This window comes from Artemia franciscana, chromosome 9 (assembly GCF_032884065.1).
Source record: "Artemia franciscana chromosome 9, ASM3288406v1, whole genome shotgun sequence".
In the NCBI taxonomy this organism is placed as follows: Eukaryota; Metazoa; Arthropoda; class Branchiopoda; order Anostraca; family Artemiidae; genus Artemia; species Artemia franciscana.
In genome coordinates, this window is record NC_088871.1 from 25,411,323 (window position 1) to 25,431,098 (window position 19,776).

Here is a 19,776-nt window from a genome sequence, read left to right on the forward strand (position 1 = left end):
TTCTTCCTCCATGGAAAGTTTCCCCCGCATAACCCCCAACCAAAAAAAATACCCCTGAAAGCATCTGTGCATTTCCCAATAACCATTACTATGTTTAAACACTAGTCAAAGTTTGTAACTTGCAACCCCTCCCACGGGGACTGTGGGGGAGTAGGTCGTCCCCAAAGACATGGTTATTAGGCTTTCGATTATTTTGAATAAAATGGCTATCTCAGAATTTTGATCCAGTGACTTTGGGGGAAAAAAAATTAGTGTGGGAGGGGGTCTAGGTGCCCTCCAATTTTTTGGTCACTTAAATGGGGCACTAGAACTTATAATTTTCGTTAGAATGAAACCTCACACATTCAGGACCACTGTGTCGATACGATCACCCCTGAAAAAAAAATAACCACGCATCCGTGATCTGTCTTGTGCCAAAAAATGTAAAATTCCACATTTTTGTAGATAGGAGCTTGAAACTTCTATTTCAGGGTTCTCTGATACGCTGAATCTGATGGTGAAATTTTCGTTAAGATTCTACGACTTAAGGGGTATTTCCCCCTATTTTCTAAAATAAGGCAAATTTTCTCATACTCGTAACTTTTGATGGGTAAGTCTAAACTTAATGAAATTTATATATTTAAAATCAGCGTCAAAATGCAATTCTTTTGATGTAACTATTGTTATGAAAATTCCGTTTTTAGAGTTTCGGTTACTATTGACCGGGTAACTCCTTACTACAGTGCGTTACCACGAACTGTTTGATTATCGTAACACCATCTAATCCATTCATGTTAGTTTTACCACAGAAACTAAAAAACATAACAGAAGAGATAGGGCGATTACTTAAGTTATTGCATCTTCTTAGTACCAGTGTTTAGAAAGTTGAACGTTTTTCTTTTTATTCTCTCTGACATACCGGAAGGGAGTTGACATCTTCAATCAGCATTAACATTCTCAGACTTTTTAAGGGTTGAATGCTATGCCCCATCTTTCTTGTTACTAGTAGACCCTGACGGCGCGCCGGTTCTTTTCGGCAGTGAATAGCTGATACAGCAGCGTGCCACCGAACATTTTACCGATATTTTTTTTTATTAAGGAGTTCAAATCTATTTAAAACACCCCGAGCGACGCACCGTCCAAATCCGATTTAACAGACGAGTATGTTGTCCTTTGACACATTAATAGTTATACTCTATGCATTAGAAGTCCAAGGGGACGTACAACATACTGAATTACGTAAATTCGAGGAAAACGCGAGAAGCAACAACACTCAAAAATCTGTAGTCAAGTCTTTTTTTAGACTATATTATCGCTAGCTATTCAATAAATGATAACGTTCACTTCCCTCCGTATCTTCGTTTTCGTGATACCTGTCGTTTTACTCAGTAAGATCAAGTAATTACAGCATCATACCTTTCAATGCAGTGTGTGTCAATATAACGAAACAGTATTTGATAAGGGCCCGCTGCATCTGAAGGAGGAGGAAGAAAAACAACAAAGACCAAATTAGAGTGTTTAAATTAGATCTAGTTTGGAGGCCTTAACTAGAACAAAATTGGAACAATGGAAGCCGCAACGCATTTAAAAGCAAATAGATGTTGCTTTCTATCTTCATTCTAGTAGACATCCCAACGGAGGGAGGCAGGGTAAAATTTGGATCGAAAGTCCAAAGCGATACTGAATCCGATAAAGAAGAAAAAAGAGAATAGAATCCCAGAGTCCAAATTCCAACATCAATTTCAAGATCCGGTACAGAAAGTTATTAAATTCAGTAGCACAGACTTGAAATCATATAAATCTTGTGAAGGAAGTGTTTTAGTGATTCTTTTAGTTATTAAGTATAGTTAAAGCCTAAAATCGTCCCGCAAATTTGAGACCAGTTGAAAATTTGGTAAAATTTCGTGCAAAATTTTAATCTTATTCATTTCTTTTTTTTCCAAAATTCAAATTAAGTTAAAATGGATATGATAAAAGTGAAAAGTCCGTTATCTTTTCATTTTTTTTTTTAGCTTTGCCAAACCGACCCAATTTAAATTTAAGAAGTAAAATCCGTTTTTGACCTAAAATAATTAGCTCACCAATTTTAGCGTTTTTGCATTGGTCGGACCTATTTTATTTTTAATATTTTTCCGCCTAATTTGAGTGAGCCATGAAATAACATACAGCTTTCATCTGCGTTTAAGGAAAAAAACGATTGGATGTATTATCCCCAACTAGTTTTGTTTAAACTGAAAGGAGCAACATCAAAACTTACAACGAACAGAAATTATCTCGTATATGAAATATGTCCCCTCCTCAACGCCCCACTTTTTGCGCTTAAGTTTTTTATTGATTCAAAAAGTATGAGTTTCGAGAAAGTCAAAACTTTAGCGTAAAGAGCGCAGCGTTGAAGAGGTAAAAGCCCCTTTCATATACCCAATAATTAGTTCGTTTTAATGTTGCTCCTTACTTTCAGTTGAAAAAGAACTCGTTTTTTATTCAATTTGTGATCATTTATCCCCCCTCCTGAAAACGTCTGTAAATTTCCCAATAACCACTACTATATGTAAACAATAGGCTAAGTTCACAACTTGCAGCCCTCCCTCCGGGGACTGTGGGGGATTAAGCCACCCTCAGACTTACACAGTGCTGAATAAAATAGCTATCTTTTGATCGGATAACTTTAGGAAAAATGAGCTTGGGAGGGGACGTAGTCACCCTCCAATTTTTTGGCCACTTGAAATGGCTCTAGAGCTTCTAGCTGTCTTTCGAATGAGCCCCCCGCGATATTCTAGGATCACAGGGTTGACACAATCGCCCCTGGGAAGAATAAAAATAAATAAAACAAATAAATATGTATCCGTGATCTTTCTTCTGGCAAACAAAATTCTACAATTTTACAGATAGGAGCTTGAAATCTCTAAAGAAGGATTTTCTGATACGCTTAATTTGACAGTGTTATTTTCATTAAGATTCTAAAACTTTCAGGGGACGTTTCCCTCTTTTTTCGAAAATTCTCAGACTCGATTTTTTTTTATGTCTATTGGTATCAAAACTCCGTTTTTTAGAGTTTCGGTTACTATTGAGCCGGGTCACTCCTTACTTACAGTTCGGAAACTAGCGCATTCAGTACCTCCCTTCCAAACACTAATCGTCTAGTTCAACAGAATCTTGAGTATAGCGCTAAATATAGACGGCAGTTTTTTCTTCTTTATTCAATACCCAGAAAAATTTACAGCATTATAAATCTTTTTTTACAAAACTGATAAATAAAGGGGTGTTCATCTCTTCCGTCCACTCTTCTTTGAACCAAAAAACCAGGATTCCCAACTGACTGTGAACTGAGACCCTGAAATCCAGTTTTATGGAGAGACTGGCAGATTCATTGAGCATCAGGATTGCGTCGAATAACCTTAAAATCATGAAAAATGTAATACATTTCGCTTATTAAAATTCACACACTCTTAAAACGGTTTGTCAGACATCCAAGGAAGAAGAAAGCATCAATGAAATCAGCTAGGAAATACATATCATCATTTGGTACTTAAGTTCTAATTTAATTCAGACTAATTTATAACCTTTTTTCAAAATAATAGAATTAAGAGAAGAGAATATGTAGATTATTTCTCACATGGACACAACCTTATTAGGGTAAGTATTTATTAGGAACTAGTTGAATCAGGTAACTTAAAGGGTATCCCATTTTAATTGTAAAGATATTGCTCTTATCGTTATTTTAAACTCTAAACAAGAACTTAGGGTTTTTTCTATCAGTTTTAAATCATTTTTCTGTCAGTTTTAAATAATTTAATTTTAAAGAAAACTCGACTCAAGCCCTTCTTCATTTCTATTTTACTAGCTCTCTTTACTGACAGGCCCAGCACAAAATTCAGAAAAATGTTTTGAAACTCAAAATTTAAACATAGCTCAACGTTTTATATGCAGTTTTAAAAATAAATATTCGAAGAATAACCTATCAACATGCACAGGGGCAAATTCGTAGAAAAGAAAAATAAATAACTGAAGTTGGCAACACAAAGGTTTGAATCCAAAATTCTGTAAATGTTATTTTTTTAGATATGTTGCAAGTAATTTGCGTTTTCTTGGCCTATTTGGTCTAATAACAAAGGATCACAAAGCATAACTTGAAAGACTACAGACTGTTGAAATCAACTGCCACAGAATCCAGTAATTCCATAAAAACTGAAACAACAAAGCGCAAAACAGCACCAAGTTCCTAAAACAGAAACTCGTGAAAAATTTTTGAATTAACAATATAAATATAAGAGTAAGTACATATATTATGAAAAATTGACAAAAAAATTTGTTTACTGGTCAAGAATCGGACTGTTAGGAATTGTAAAGATAAATATTAGACACTTACGAACTAGAAATATATATTATAGTAATTTCATGGTCATAGCTGCGCTATTCTATAGGCGTGTCTGCATTAAGTAACATGTAGCGATAATCAATCTCGGTTAAGCCGGTTCATTATTAATGAGGACTTGTCATGTAAGGAGAAGTATCTCAGTCCTAGCAATGAAGTCGGTATTTTATTGAGGCTAGTGTGTGAATTCATTAATTGTGTTTCACTTGTATTCTTCCCTTGCCCACTTCATCCCCTCCAACCCTGGACTCTCAAAAGAAGGGGCCGATTCTTTTTATTGCTTTCTATTGTTGTTGTTTTTTATGCCGCAGGATAATCAAAACACAGTAGCAACAATACAGCCAGTTCTTGTTTCAAGAGCTGGTGATGCAAGTGACCTATTCTGTACAAATGACAAAATGTATTGGCAATACAATGGTGAAGGCGAACAGGGGACTGTACGACCCCAATAACTAGAATAATTTTAAAGTTCCAAAGAACTAAGAAAAATATACTAACTTCAGGAACACCCCGAAGGTTTCTAGCAGATTTCAGGGACACAGTACCCGAGACTAAATTACTTCATTTACTTCTTCATTGCAATAAGGACATTGGAAGGCATTCATTTTGTCAATTTCGTAGCCAGCAGTCCCACAATTCCACCCATATCTGTTGTTTGACTCCAAAATAGAAAAAAAAAAATGAAAAATACCACCCAAGCTTTCTTTTAAAGACGGATAGAAGAAATCAATAATACACAATGAAACTTTTGCTAACCTAAAAAACATTTCCTAGATCACCCCCTGATGAGTTCCGTTCAATCCTTTTCAACTGAATTTAGTTTACAAGATCTCTTCTTGTTAACCTTGATCTGTATTACATAGACTAAAATAGTTTCCTGTTCGTTTTTTTTTATATCCCAGAGCAAAAGCACAGCTTACATCGGCTAGTACGTTTTTTTTTCTTTTACAATAGTGACCTTATCAGGTTAATATCTGTTCTGGCACGTACACGGGAAGGGGCCTTCGGTCCCACCCCCCGAAATTTTGTGAAATGTTTAATTTCCCCATGGTTTCTTGAAATTTCTGGCAAGAGTAGGACATTTATTAAGAATCTAGATACATGTGTGAAGCCTTTTTTTGGAATTTTACCGTATGCAATTATCCGGTAAAGTCACTGCCCAATTTTTAACCAATTTTCTGTCTAACTTTTTACTATAATTGAAGTAATTAGCGGTTGTACTGTTGTTTTTTTTGTAAAGAGTTTGCTTTCCACAGCAAAATAAAATTATCCTTGATACTAAGGCGTTTATCCCCCTTTTTCAGGATAAAGTACAGCTTTTAATGGATCAACTTTGGAAACAATCATTTTTCATTAAAATCGACGTTTTCACAATAGAAGAAGTACCCTCACAGCACCCATATTGCACTGTTAGCCCCAAAATTTCCCTTTCAGTGGGATATAAAATATTAATCACTGGTTCTAAATCGCTATGAACATAATCTGATTCTAAAGCGTACTTTTGAGGCCTCAGTCTTCTTCCCCTCATCCGCTACAATATTACAGATTAAAGTTAATCTGTATTTTCCGATATACGTGCTTTTTGCATTTATTTAGTTACTAAATAAAAAAGTGCTACTTTATATCTGCTGTTTCGAGGGTTTTGCCCCCCCCCAAGAAAATTCCTGCATACGTGCCTGTATCTGTTTCTATAGGTTTTCAAGATATTACAGACTTCAAAGGTTTATTAACATAACTCATTGTGATACGCATAGGCCCGCGAAATGAATAAATAATAAATATATTACCTTGTCCATTGGTTCTACGATTAGAACCTCATTAAATTTGCAGGTGACATCTCTTCTTACCCATGAGCTGATGATATATAAAATCCTACACTAATGACCAAAGCATTCCTATAAAGATATTCATTTAGAATTCCTACAATTAACAGAATGAATACTCATAATTTACAGACATATTCAGTAGTGATTCAGTATAAATATCTCAGCATAATTGCTAAGAGTGGTGCATGGATGTTTCATCAGAAATATTACAAGTCAGTTTAGTTAATGTTTCCAAAGATGACACTTTTTATTTTGATCTGACGCCATTTTTAGGACGTTTTAGGGGTGATTCAGTATAAATATCTCAGCATAATTGCTAAGAGTGGTGCATGGATGTTTCATCATTATAATAAACTTCTAATATTAGAAACAGGATACGTCAGAACAAATTTGAACAAAAACATTTGATTTGCATTATCACCTGCAAAAATGACTGATGGATGTATTATCTGGGGACCTCGTTGGTTGGATTCTTATTCAACCAGAAATATTACAAGTCAGTTTAGTTAATGTTTCCAAAGATGACACTTTTTATTTTGATCTGACGCCATTTTTAGGGCGTTTTAGGGGTGATTCAGTATAAATATCTCAGCATAATTGCTAAGAGTGGTGCATGGATGTTTCATCATTATAATAAACTTCTAATATTAGAAACAGGATACGTCAGAACAAATTTGATAGAATAAAAAAAAATCATAAGAGAAAGTGTCCAACAGATACTTAAATGAAGAAATTGAAAAAGTATTCACTTTTAAAAGCTTATTTACTAAGGATATAACATTCTGTCACTACAGTAGTAAGGCCATGATAAACAACCATCGCTTGACTTCATACGGTAACTTTTTGTAGTTGCTATGGGCATTCAAGATTGCACTGCCCAAACACGGTCTAACATTATTTTCCTCTTCAATCTTTGGCCCTATTTTTTTTTTCATTTTTGAAAGTTTTATTAAAAAGTTTTAACAAAACAAATAATATTGCTAATGCCAGCTTATTTAGGAACAAAATCAACTTTTTACTGTTCTTGGTAACAAACAATCGGTAATGAGCAGCATGTCTTGCAAAAAAAGCAATCTACTGCTATCCAACCAAATTATATAAGTACATATATAGCCTAAATCGATAGTAATTTTTGGTCGTTTTCTTTTGTTTGAAAAACTTCTTGTTCGGAAAGTTTTTTTTTTTCACTGATTCGTGTAAAATGACGACCTTTCCCTATAAATCTAGTACATAAGTCATCAATGTCCGTTTCTGGAATTTAATATATTTAAAAAGCAGAAGAATGAGGCTGGGACAACCACCTCTCCCCTCCAAGGAATATCATGTCTTCATCAAAACTTTCTCACGCGTAAAACCTCCCAACACCCGGGCGATTCCATTCTCGCTAAAAAAAAAATTTACCCCAATATTTTCTGCAGTAAATTCTCCTTCGCCTAATTTCATACAAAAGTCTTGTTTTTAATAACAAATACTATACACAAAAAACTGCCAAATTTCATAATTTGAGCCATTTCCCTAGGAACTGTGGGAATCACGTCAACCCCAGACATATTTACTGAGCCTTTCAACTATTCTGAAGATCTATTCAACTATTTTTGAGATCTTTTCTCAAAAAGCTGACTGAATGCACTTTGGAAAAAAGGAAGGAGGGATAGCTACCCTATATATTTTGTATTTGAAAAGGTCAATAGAAGTTTTAATTGCTGTTCAAATGAACCCTCTTCCAATTTTCTAGGATCATTGGCTTGACAGGATTCCACCTGAAAAAAACATGTATCTGAATTTTTTTTTCTGTCAAAAAATACAAAATTCCACATTTTCACAAATGCTTGAAACCTCAATAGCAGTGTTCTCTAATATGTTGAATCTGACCGTCCAATTTTCATTATGATTCCTTGACTTTTGGGAGTGTTACTCCCAATTCTAAAATCAGGCAAATTATCATAGGTTCATAGCTTTTAATGAGTAACATCGGAACTAACGAATTCTATATATTTAGAATCAACATGAAAAGTTAATTCTGTTTTTAGAACTTCGGCTACTGCTGGACCAAGTTTCATTATGAGTTGGTTACCACAAAGATTAGTCTATTTTTTTATTCTCTTTTCTATAAGTGTCACCCTGAGAGGGGGGGGGGGGTCACAAAAGAATTAACTAAGATAAACCTTACAACAGCAGTATGACAAGGATCTAATTTTCATATACACCCTAGGCACCATTCCCATAGGACTGAAGATCTTTTTCAGAAAAACTGCAACTTCTTGCAGGATTTTGCTCATTTTACATCGATTTGATCAACAATTATGACTTAACTCCTTTCTGGACTGAGTTGGGATCTGGCCCATCTCATCTGAAAATTAGCTTTCGCATTAACTGGCTAGACAAAAGGACAGTTGAACAAGCTTTTTAAGGATGGAAATTTAAGATTAAACATAAGAGACCTTCATTTCTTACCTCTGCATTTGCCTTTATTTACTTTGTAAATAATTGAAGTAAAACTAGAACGTCTTGACTGACATCAGCGAATAACATGTTCCTAAAAAAGAAATTCATTAAGCAATTTTCGGAATCAACAAACAATGAGTATGCAAAGTTAAAAGGTATGTTCAGTAGTGATTTAGTATAAATGTCTCAGCATAAGTGTTAAGAGTGGTGCATGGTTGGTTCATCATTATAATAATATTATTCTTAAACTTCTATAGTAAAAAGGTAGCTGTGAAAAAACACAATAAACATTAAACTTACAAAAAGAGGAGTGCAACATAATATAAAAAACGACTACAACTAAAGTAATAAAAACTTTCATCTTAAAAAAAATTATCCAACTGACATTTTGCTTTTTTTTGACAAAACAAAAATTAGAGATGAAACTAAATTTCTCCCATAGCTTATTTTGTTAAATTCTTTATTTTGTTAAAGTGTGAATAGGCTATAACTGACTTGTATGCAAAATCTTGGACTGAATTTGCACGGACTCACAGGCGAACAAGTGAAACCTAAGCCTAAGAGGCTCGGCTGCTTGACACGTGACTAACTAGTCCTCTGGACCCCCAGGCGAACGGTGAAACCTACAGTGTTCAAGTGTTTGGTTAAATGACACGGGTAAACGGCGAGAGTAAGTATTACTTTTATTGTACCAATACTTGTTTATTAGCTTTTAGAAAGCCACGCCCGCCCAAGAGTCTCAGACAGGTTGACCACACAATAGTTTGCTTTGAAATGCCAACATTTTCAATCAGCAAGCCCCCCCTGAAGGATTTGTCCAAAACAAGTGCCAAAAACAGAAGTTTTGATTAGTTGTGAAGCATCCATCCGCACGTTATGATAAGTCAAAATTCAAAAACATTTGATTTGCATTATCACCTACAAAAATGACTGATGGATGTATTATCTGGGGACCTCGTTGGTTGGATTCTTATTCAACCAGAAATATTACAAGTCAGTTTAGTTAATGTTTCCAAAGATGACACTTTTTATTTTGATCTGACGCCATTTTTAGGGCGTTTCAAAGGAAGTCTTGTAGTACTTCAACGGGATGAAAAAACATGACTTCAAGAGGTCATTTTCAAGCAGTTTGCGAGTAGCAATTGCATCTTATCTCTTCCTTCGATTGACTAGGGTGGAGAGTTTGAGGTTGTTGTGTCCAAGATGCAGGACTTTGCATTTTGGCAAGTTGAACTGCAAACCCCACTCAGATGATCATCTAGATGGTTCATCTAAATCTTCTTGCATTATTGAGTGATTGGGGCTAATTTTGGCATGTCCTTAGAGCTTGCAATCGTCCCTTTTCAGTGGTGTTACGGGCCTGTCCTAAGAGCTTGCATTCGTCCCTTTTAATGGTGCTATCAGGACACATGTATATAAGGGCTTTTACATATGTGCATAAGGTTCCATATTAACATTTCTCCAACAGCTCTCCATATGCCCCGGTATAGTAACCTACTGGAACCAGAAACAACAAAGGAGACAAAGGAATAAATCAGTGCTAAATACTTTGGGCGTGTAAAAGACTAGTGGTTACTTTATAAATTAGGTTCACACTTTCTGCAAGAAGCTTACGAATTTTTTTACTTCTAATACTGCTTTTGTTGATCAGTTCAGTTTTCAGCAAAGTGATAGTTTTTCAGGATTTTATAAATACGAGAAATTATCACAAGTAACAAGACCTCCTCCCAATCTCCCTTTTCCCTAAAAGCTGGATCGAAATTTTTAGATAGCCATTTTGTTCTTCAGTTAGAATTTGACTTGTAGGGTAACCCCATATCTCATAGGAAAAGGGCTGTAAATCATGAAATTTACCAATTGTGTATATAGAATTTGATCTTAGGAAGCATAAACACTTCAGGGAAAATTTCCTGTAAGATATTATTTCAATGGGAGTGGGGGAATTCGCCGGAATTCCGATGTTGCGAAATCATTTTTTGTCTTACTTTTTCTTTAGCAAATCAATCTTAAATGTAAATATGGTCAGGTGAATTGTCACGGAGGAATTTTAAGCAGTATTATAATTGTTGGGGCATTTCTTGAGTGAGAAATTCCCCTAGAAGAAACTTTCTGCATGGAAAGTTCTTATTGAGGGAAGTTGCCACAGAAGAAATTTTCCTTTGAAAAGGGAGATTATTAGGGAAAATTGATAGAGGGATTTTTGCAAAAAATGATTTACGGAGGGGTGATTTCCAGCATGATTTGAAAAAGAGTAAATCAAATGCATTATTTTTTTTCAAATGAAAGTATAATCAGAAACAATTTTCAGTACTTATGCATTATATGAGATCAGATAGGACAATAACTGGTTAGTTTGCAAAACATAGCGATAGAATAGTGTCTCATCATGGATGTTCGAATTAAAACTTGGGATTTGCCAAGGACCAAAGACAGGCAATTATATTTTTCCAGGATAAGGGGTTGTTACCCAGAACAAAACAGTGCATCAATGGACCCACCTTGATTTTGCACTCTTACAAGAATCAACATTTTTTGAGTGTAAAACTAGGCCCTGTTTGAAAAACGTCAATTTGTGTGTCAATATGTGGTTTTCAAAAAGAAAATACAATTTGCTACTGTAGTTTTTCTGGGTTATTTCTAGTTAACAAATTGTCATCTGTGGCCTGGTGTGAACAAGAGCCAGGCAATTCTTCAAAAACGGTTGTCAATTGGAATAACTACCAGTGAATTGTACGTATTTTATGAGCAACATAAAAACTGTCGGAACATTAGAGGAGTTGGCCACATAGGACAAATAAATGAATATTTGTTTACAAAAAGAAACAAGAGCTAAGAGCTCATATGGCACTTGGGACGAGGTGAGAAGAGCTAAGAGCCAAGAGATCATATGGTATGAGCTCTAACAAATTTCGATGAATCAATAGATTGATTTAAAAAGGAAAATAAGAGGCTTAATGCCGGTCAGGATTTAAAATAAGAGCTCTGAGTCACGATGTCCTTCTAAATATCAAAGTTCATAAAGATCCGATCACCCACTCGTAAGTTATAAATACCTATTTTTTTCTAAATTTTCCTCTCCCTTTAGCCCCCAGATGGTCGAATCTGGGAAAACGACTTTATCAAGTCAAATTGTGCAGCTCCCTGACACGCCTATCAATTTTCATCGTCCTAGCACGTCCAGAAGCACCAAACTCGCCAAATCACTGAACCCCTCCCCCCAACTCTCCCAAAGAGAGCGAATCCAGTACGATTCTGTCAATCACGTATCAAGGACATTTGTTTATTCTATCCACCAAGCTTCATCCCGATTCCTACACTCCAAGTGTTTTTCCAAGATTTCCCCCTCAAACTCCCCCTAATGTCAAACGATCTGGTCGGGATTTGAAATAAGAGCTCTGAGACATGAATTCTTTCTAAAAATCAAATTTCATTAAGATCCGATCATCTATTCGTAAGATAAAAATACCCCAATTTTCACGTTTTCCAAGAATTCCGGTTTCCCCCTCCAACTCCCCCCAATGGCACAGGATCTGGTCGGAATTTAAAATAAGAACTTTAAAGCACAAGATCCTTCTAAATATCAAATTTCATTAAGATCTGGTCACCCTTTTGTAAGTTACAAATACCTCAATTTTCAAAATTACCCCCCCCCCCCTTCCAATTCCACCAAAGAGAGCAGATCCAGTCCGGTTATGTCAGTCACGTATCTTAGACAGGTTTTTATTCTTCCCATCCAGTTTCATCCAGATCTCACCGCTTTAAGTATTTTCTAAGATTTCCGGCCCGCCCCCCCCCCAATTACGCTTGATCCGGTTGAGATTTAAAATAAGAGATCTGAGTTACAAGGTCTTTCTAAATATGAAGTTTCATGAAGATCCGATCACTCCTTCGTAAGTTAAAAATACGTCATTTTTTCTTATTTTTCAGAATTAACCCTGCCCCAATAGATCGGATCCGTTCCAATTATGTAAATCACGTATGTAAGACTTATGCTTATTTTTCCAACCAATTTTCATCCCGATCCCTCCAATCTAAGCGTTTTCCATGATTTTAGGTTCCCACACCCCAAACTTCCCCCAACGTCATCAGATCCAGTCAGGATTTAAAATAAGAGCTTTGAGACAAAATATCCTTCTAAATATCACATTTCATTGAGATCTGATGACCTGTTTGTAAGTTAAAAATACCTCTTTTCTAATTTTTCAGAAATAACCCCCCCCCCAACTATCCCAAAGAGAGCGGATCCGTTCCGTTTATGTCAATCATGTATCTAGCCCTTGTTTTTATTTTTCCCACCAAGTTCCATCCCAATCCCTCCACTCTAAGTGTTTTCCAAGTTTTAGGTTTCCCCCTCCCAACTCCCCCCCAATGTCACCAGATCCGGTCAGGATTTAAAATAAGAGCTCTAAGACACGATATCCTTCTAAACATCAAATTTCATTGAGATCCGATCACCCGTTCGTAATTAAAAAATACCTCATTTTTTCTAATTCTTCAGAATTACCCCCCCCCCACTACCCCAAAGAGAGCGGATCCGTTCCGATTATGTCTATCATGTATCTGGGACTTGTGCTTATTTTTCCCATCATGTTTCATCCTGATCCCTCCACTCTAAGTGTTATCCAAGATTTTAGGTTTCCCCCCTCCCAACTCCCCCCCAATGTCACCAGATCCGATCGGGATTTAAAATAAGAGCTCTGAGACACAATATCATTCCAAACATCAAATTTCATTAAGATCCCATAACCCATTTATAAGTTAAAAATACTTTATTTTTTTTATTTTTTTCGAATTAACCGCCCTCCTCACTCTCCCCCCCCAGATGGTCAAATTGGGAAAACAACTATTTTTAATTTAAGCTGGTCCCGTCCCAGATACGCCTGCCAAATTTCATCGTCCTAGCTTACCTGGAAGTGCCTTAAGTAGCAAAACCGGGACCGACAGACCGACAGAATTGGCGATTGCTATATGTCACTTGGTTAATACCAAGTGCCATAAAAATTATGCAGCAGCAGAGGGTGTATGGTAGAGTGTGCACGGAAACCAGTGAAAGCTTTTTAATGGAGGTATCCAACCAAGGAGAGAGTATGGGGTTCCACAAGGTGGAGTAATAAACAGCACCAAGGTACATTCCACCATCATTTAAAATCCTACTTAGCAGAGTATATGTGGTAGGCAGCAGTAAAGGCAGAAAGCAAAACTCATTTCAATATAATTCTTAAGGACATTTCTGCATTCTGGGCACATAATACTTAGTTGTGGTTTTCACAATTTTATCAATAAGAATTATATTTTTATCATATTTTGTTTTCTTTCATTAATGTTGACCAAACTTCTCAAGTATCTCTTGTATAATACCTAACAACAAATTTTCAAGTGGAGTCACTTACAACATATTTCCTAAGGGAAATTTTCAGCAAGGAGAGAATTGCCCAGGGTGGGGGGATTTTGCAAGGGATTATATTTTCCCTGGAAGGGGAGATAGATTTCCAGTTGGACCAGAATAGTATTTGTGCTATAGGGAAAATAAAATGCAATTTAGATACTTTCTCTTTAAATATGTTAACTTTAGGGATTTCACAATTTCTCTAATTGTTTACTTTCAGGAATGAACAGGCTCTTAACATAGGCTGGGGCAAAGAACATCTTTTGGAAAAACTGCTTTTCTTTGGCAGTCTAGAAAAATGGAGATGGGTTTTTGGACTGCCCTTATTTTACTACAAATTCTTAAGTAGCATGATACAATACAAGCATAGTCACAATATCACCTTTGTCTGCTCTGAGAAGTGCATCATTCAATCAAAAAAAAAAATACATACAGAAATAACAAATTAAAAGTAATTGAAGCTGAAAGTAAAGACAGGTAAGAGGCAACAAATAACGAACAGAAGTTACAACCTGTCATTATGAAAGCAAACTTAGATCTGTTAATGTTTAGATTTATAAATTCAACAGTTTTCTGAACATCATTGACAAAAAGAAGTTTTCTTCCAATAAGTTAAATCCAGAATTACTTTGCTTTAAAAAAAAGCCAGCAATAATTATCATTGTCAATATGAACATTGGAGAAACCTAGTATTTTCATTTATCTTGAAAGAACTATATGTGTATAATTTATTAAGATTATTATCATACCTTTCTTAGACTCATTATGAAGTCCATTTTTCATTGTTTATCATCTCAGCTGTGTGATGCTTAGGTCTAATAGCTTCTGTATTTCTTCAGCATGAGACATGGCCTTTTTTCTTCTCTCCTTGTGACAACCATTCAGTTCTGCTGTAAAAACCTAGGATGTATGACATAGTACTCTACATTATGACAGGAACATATCAAGAGGTGAGGGACAATGGCATAACTTGTCCCAGAAACATGTTTGTAAGGGGCACTTGTACAGCACTTTTTGACATGATTAAGTAAAACTTGAACTCTTAAATTTTGACTCTGAGACACATCATTGGTTGCCTGAATGATGGTATTAAACTTGCTAGTTTTACATCAAAATTTAAAGTTTGGTTAAAGTTTAAAATAATTGTTTAATTATTTAGCTACTTTTGGCTATCTTGGAAAGGGGTTAGGTTAGGAAAAAATGAAACTTTCAGGGATGGGTCTACAGACTATCACAGGAAGGTATTTTGAAGTACCTACCTCCATTCTGCCTCGCTCTAGAGGATCCTGACATTTACCTACTACAATGCTTAGAATAATAAATTATTCAATTGCTTTGAGCTGTGGAATTTTCAGTTCAAATGTTTTCAAAAGTGATAGTTATATAAAACACTTGCAAATATCATTAGTTCAATATACTTGTTGATCTAAAATGCTATAGAAATGTTGGAATGTTAGCTAACAGGTATTTGTTTGGACAGCAGAAACAATTGTTAGTTAACAGAAATAAATTTTCTAATAATTTTCTCCAAAAAGCATTTGATTTTTAAAAATATTCTTTTTGTTTGGATGGTGAAAACTTTACAATACTATGAAAAATGCCAGAATAATTTCCACGGAGGGGGAGGGAGGGGCAAGATATAAAAAAGCTGTTTGAACCAAGATCTATAAGGGAAAGTATACTTGTTTGGTATCAAGAACATACTCAAGTAGTGAAGTTCAGTTAATCATAGTGAATTATGAATAATGGCAAGTAAGGCTGCCCAGAACACATTACATTAAATGATTAACCTAACCATCTGTATATAATGAATATCTAATTAAAATATATCTGCAATGTTGATTATTTCATGAATGAATAAGCTAGTTCAGGGAAAGATTCTAATTCTACAGTTTTGTACCCCAGTCTCTATATGTACAATTCAGGATATATATTTGCATATTTGGAGTGTGGGGGTAAAGTTTATTTCTTATCCAAATGATAGGTAAGCTTAAACTTGGTAAAATTCTAGTTTAGTGACTTTTGGCTATCTCTAAAAAGTGTTAGGTTAGGAAAACAAAACTTTCATGGATGGGTCTACAGTGCATCCTGGAAAGGTATTTTAAAGTATCCACCTCTACTCCTTCCTCCTCTAGAGGGTCCTGAAATTTGCCTACATGATAGGTCTATTACCTATTGAAATTTTGACAAAACAATATTATACCTTAATTTTCAGTTACCAGTTGCTTTTTCTCTGCCTTTAGTTCTGAAAATGCAATTCCTGTTATTTAAGTAGAATTCTGAGCTGTACAATATTTTTTTCAAAATTTAGGAAATGTATTTGCATATCTTTAAAACCTCATAAATTTGGATTGAGCAAAGTTATGAAGCTGAAAACAATTTTCTTGTACTTCATTCAAGCAGAATATCTATTTTACAAGGTTTTACTTTTATAACATATATATTTTAAAGTTCATCAAAGGTCAGGACCCACTAGAGGGAGAGGGAGTAGAGGTAGGTACTTCAAAATACCTTCCCATGAAATACTTTAGCCCTTAGAACCATCCCTGAAAGTTTCATTTTCCTAACCTAGCCCCTTTCTGAGATAGCCAAAAGTCATTAAAAAATTCTAGTTAAGTGACTTCTTGCTATTTCAGAAAGGGGTTAAGTTAGGAAACTGAAACTTTCAGGGGTGGGTCTACAGGCTAAAGTATTTCATGGGAAGGTATTTTGAAGTACCTACTTCTACTCCTCCCTCTAGAGGGCCCTGGCCTTTGATGACCTTTAAAAATATGTGTTATAAAAGTGAAAACCTTGCAAAATAGATCTTCTGCTCAAATGAAGTACAGCAAAATTGTTTTCAGCTTCATAACTTTGCTCAATCCCAATTTATAAGGTTTTAAAGATATACAAATACAGGAAAATTAAACTTTCAGGGATGGGTCTACAGGCTAAAGTATGTCCCAGGAAGGTATTTGAAAGTGACCACCTCCACTCCTTCTCCCTCTAGAGGACCCTAAAATTTGCCTAATTAACAGGTCTATACCTAGTGAAATTTTGACAAAACAACATTTTACCTTAATTTTCAGTTACTAGTTGCATTTTCTCTGCCTTTACCTCTGAAAATACAATTCCTGTTACACTATTTGAGTAGAATTTTGAGCCATATCAATGATTTTTCTTCAAAATTTAGGAAATATATTTGCATATCTTTAAAACCTTATAAATAGGAATTGAGCAAAGTTATGAAGCTGAGAACAATTTTGTTGCACTTCAATTAAGCAGAAGATCTATTTTGCAAGGTTTCACTTTTATAACACATATTTTTAAAGTTCATCAAAGGTCAGTGCCCTCTAGAGGGAGAAGGAGTGGAGGTAAGCTTAGTAGCTTAAAATTACCTTCCTGGGACATACTTTAGTCTGTAGATTCATCCATGTAAGTTTCACCTCCTAAACCCTTTCTGAGATAGCAAGAAGTCAATTAACTAGAATTTTACCAAGATTTCAATGGGTAGCCTATAGACCTGTCATATAGGCAAATTTTAGAGCCCTCTAGAGGGAGAAGGATTGGAGATGGGTAATTTACAATATCTTCCCAGGATATACTTTAGCCTGTACACCCATCCCTAAAAGTTTAATTTTCCTAACCTAACCCCTTTGTGGGACAGCAAGTCACTAGACTAGAATTTTACCCAATTTATTCGTAAGTTAATAATACTAACAGCAAAATGTTTACCAATTTAGGAACTTTTGAAACCTAGAGAGCAAAATCACACTTGAACAAATGTAGGCTGAAGCCTGAAAGGTTTTCCTTTGGCATTGCCTGAGTAATCTAGGTCTATTTCTATGGATTTGCCTCTACAAACACAGACTGTAAAAGATTATCAAGGACAGTGTCCCTTGGAGGGGAAGGGGGCAAATGAGTACTTCAGAATACTTTGTTTGGGGATTATTATAGCTCTAAATACATTCCTCAAAATTTTATTTAGCCTACCTGACTCAATTAGTGGTACTTGTGCATTATCTAGTAAACAATTTAAAAGCTGGATCAGTAGATAAGAAAATAACAAACTTATATCTGTCAGTAGCCTATTTGAAAATAAAATTCCAGTGTAAGAGGTTCTTGCTATCTGGGAAAATGGTTGTGAAACTTTCAGGAATGACTTAGGTGAAAAGTTTATCCCAGCAAGGCAATGCTAATTTGTCGAACATTTCTTTTATCTATAGCTTAAGTGATAGTATACATAGCAGGTCTAATACCTAACTTAATTCTGACTAAATTATTTTTCAATTGATGTCTAATACCTAGAAAAAGGAAGATAGGCTTGTGCTTGACTGATATAAAGTCTAAAATAAATTATCACAAACAAAAAGTCGAGGAAAACAGAGATTAAAATAGATAATATATAACTAACTCACCTCATAGGAGAACAATCTTTAAATGAGAAAAATAAACCTTAACAGAAGAATGTTATAAATTATTCACGATATAAATCAAACTTTCATTTTCAATCTTCAAAATAGATGTCGTTCACATGGCTAAGTTCAGACGATACTTATTGTTATGTTGGTTTGAAAAAAAAAGTGTAACCAGCCTATGTATATGAAAATAGAAATTGTGGAATCAGTTAAATGAACTAAAGAATGACCGCTTTTGTATATCGAATTCCGACGCGATGCAACTTCTAATTTTGGCGGCGACTAGCTGAATTTTAGGGAAAACGACAGCACCCCCACCAAAAGATTTCGGCATGCCGCCGGTATGACTTAAATAAAGAATATCTAGATGCAACTCTGAATGTTTCCAAAATGTGTTAACTTTATCTAAAAGTATGTAGTGATTAAGGGAGGAATTTAGTATATTAACGAATTCAAAGGAATATTTTCAGCCAAAATTATAACCTGGGCTTTCATAAGCCCAAGCAGGACTTAAGATATACGTGCGAGGAGCAAAGTGTTGCCGAAAAATATGGTATTGAGCTGCCAGAATAAAAAAAAAGGAATATTGAGTAACAAGGCGTTAGTAAGGCTGAGACTAGACAGGAGAAAAAAAGGATAGGACTAATAGTTCCGCACCAGCTGTATGCTTCAATTTTGAAAATGTGTTTACACTTCTTCACGGTAATGATTCAACATTTTTTCTACGAAAGAGAAATTAGATTTTATAACTCGATGGGTGTATTCTCGTATCATTGAGCTTCCCAGGAACGTAAAGAAGAAGCGTACTCCGCTGCGTAACTAGCAACAGTTGCAGGTTGTAGATCAAACAAAATAACAGGCGGTGTTCTCCAGATGGTTTAAGGAATTCTATGCGTCTGTTCTGACGTTTCTGAAATTATCACTTTTTCGAATCAATATGTGCCATAGAATAGATATCTGATCATGAGCTTCGCTAAGCACGATGAACTTCGTAAGTACCCTAGACTGTTAATGGTAACATTTAAATACTGTGAGCCAAGTCACTCGAGCATGCAGAAAGTAAATATGGTTCATTGTTGTATTGAAACAAGACAGTATGAATCATTCCAAAGTACATTCACAACTGGGCTTGGTGAAGTAGCTAAAAAGAGTTGCCAGAAAGCACCCTTGCATTGTTCTTTATGACGCTGGATTTACTGGATTTTCACCAGGCCTCCCAAGATCTATAAATATGCTACTGTTTTATTTTCCAAAGTTGAACAACTTTAATTTACACAATATTGCTCGAAAAGAGTTGGTTAAGCACTGTTTTTTTCTGATAAATCAGAATTCGAAATAAATATTACTGTGGGGGGTAAACAAAAGGCAATC

At 35.3% G+C, this 19,776-nt stretch overlaps 1 long non-coding RNA gene across 4 annotated transcripts; it reads right to left on the minus strand.

Moving 5' to 3' along the window:
- Window positions 1-3,151: 3,151 nt before the first annotated feature.
- Window positions 3,152-18,490, minus strand: LOC136031194 (uncharacterized). Of its 4 annotated transcripts, none has more exons than XR_010618459.1 (5): window positions 18,406-18,490; window positions 14,758-14,895; window positions 8,632-8,713; window positions 6,139-6,246; window positions 3,152-3,373 (listed from the first exon to the last, which is right to left on the minus strand). It is a non-coding gene; the product is annotated as an uncharacterized LOC136031194 (long non-coding RNA). The 4 variants fall into 4 exon arrangements; XR_010618457.1 differs by having other exon boundaries at window positions 14,758-14,898; XR_010618458.1 differs by having other exon boundaries at window positions 14,758-14,908.
- Window positions 18,491-19,776: the final 1,286 nt, after the last annotated feature.